The sequence below is a fragment of the Crocodylus porosus genome, unplaced genomic scaffold (genome assembly GCF_001723895.1).
Source record: "Crocodylus porosus isolate Cpor-Errol unplaced genomic scaffold, CroPor_comp1, whole genome shotgun sequence".
Taxonomy (NCBI): domain Eukaryota; kingdom Metazoa; phylum Chordata; order Crocodylia; family Crocodylidae; genus Crocodylus; species Crocodylus porosus.
The window spans coordinates 19,400,783-19,402,131 of NW_017728911.1; the positions used below are offsets into that span (position 1 = coordinate 19,400,783).

A 1,349-nucleotide genomic window follows, 5' to 3' on the forward strand; every position below is an offset into this window, starting at 1 on the left:
CAGAGCTCAGCGCTGCTGCATTGTCTGCGCCGCCTGCCCGGCCCCGGCCCCGAGCGAGAGCCAGGCGCTGGCGGGGCCGCGCGGGAGGGCTGTTAATTAGCTGATAGGTCTCCATTAATTTGTCCCAGGAGAGAGCGACACAGTCAAGCCGCGCCGGAGCCGCGGGCGCTTATCCGTTTCGCTGATGGGAATAAAGGGACGAGCCGATCCGGCCCCGGCCCTTCCCCTGGCAGCACGGGGCCGGGCCCGGGGCGGCGGGAGCCGTCCCGAGCCGGCTCCGTGTCCCCGCGCCGGGGGAAGGGACGTCTTGTCCCGCTGTCCCGGGGGGGAAGGGGACGTGGGGGGGAGGCCAGCCCCCCGGGGCAAGGCCGGGAGAGCCCCTGCGGCCGGGGCAAGGGGGCACCGTTCCCAGCCCGGTTTGTACGACGAGCCCGGGCCCGAGTCTCTGCCGATTTCCATGGATCGATACCGGGAGCAGGTGCGGTATCGGAGCCGGCGCTCGTCGCGGCGGGCGGACAAAGCTGCCTTGGGCTGCCCGCGGGAGGCAGCCGCGAGGCCAGCGAGGTGCCGGGGCGCTTCCCTGGACGCCCCGCTCGGGACCCCCGGGGAAGAGGCCCGCGCCATGCAGCACGGGGAGCGGGGAGCGGGCGCGGAGCCGCCGGGGCAGGCTGCCACGCGGCGGGCGCTGCGAGCGAGGCGATCTGCTGTAAATGCATCAACTATCGATTTTATTCGGCGTAGGGTTTAAATGTGCGATGATCTTCCTAAGTGGTAAAAACCTGCCCCGATTGATATTGATGGACGAGCAGCCCCCGCGCACGTCATAAATTACCGCCGCCGACGCAAATTAAATTTCACGTCCAAATTATAACTCACTCTCGGGCATTTAGAGAATTAGCAGGTAGATAAATATCCGGGGCAGGCCGCGCCGCGCTCCCTGCAGCCGCTCGGGGCGGGGGCGGCTCCGCGGGCCCTGCCCGGAGGTGCACGCGGCGGGGAAGCGGCGCTGAGGTCCCGGCGCGGCCCGGGCTGCTCCGGCCGTGTCAGCACAGCCGCTAATTGCGGCGCTGACCTCTCCCGGCCCACACGCCGGGGCAGCTCTCGGGGCAGAGCCGTGCCGCCCGGCCCGAGGGCCGCTTTGCTCCGGCTCGCGGGGGCGCCTGCGGGAGCTGCGCCAAGGCCGGGGGCAGGAGACGAGATGCGGCTCTGCTCAGCCCGGCCTGCCGCGCGGCCCCGGCTCCCCGCTTTGGCCTTTTTCAGGAAAATGGTTGTTTTTCCCCCTTTTTCCTTCTCTTTTCGGCCTTCCCGCGCGCGGAGCCCGCAGCAGGCAGCGCCCGGCGCCCTTTGTG

General features: G+C 70.1%; 1 protein-coding gene across 1 annotated transcript in view; it reads left to right on the forward strand.

The window, feature by feature from the left end:
• The window catches only part of ONECUT1 (one cut homeobox 1), a 26,529-nt gene that overhangs the window by 1,671 nt on the left and 23,509 nt on the right, over nucleotides 1-1,349 (forward strand). The gene's annotated exons all lie outside the window — the stretch shown is intronic.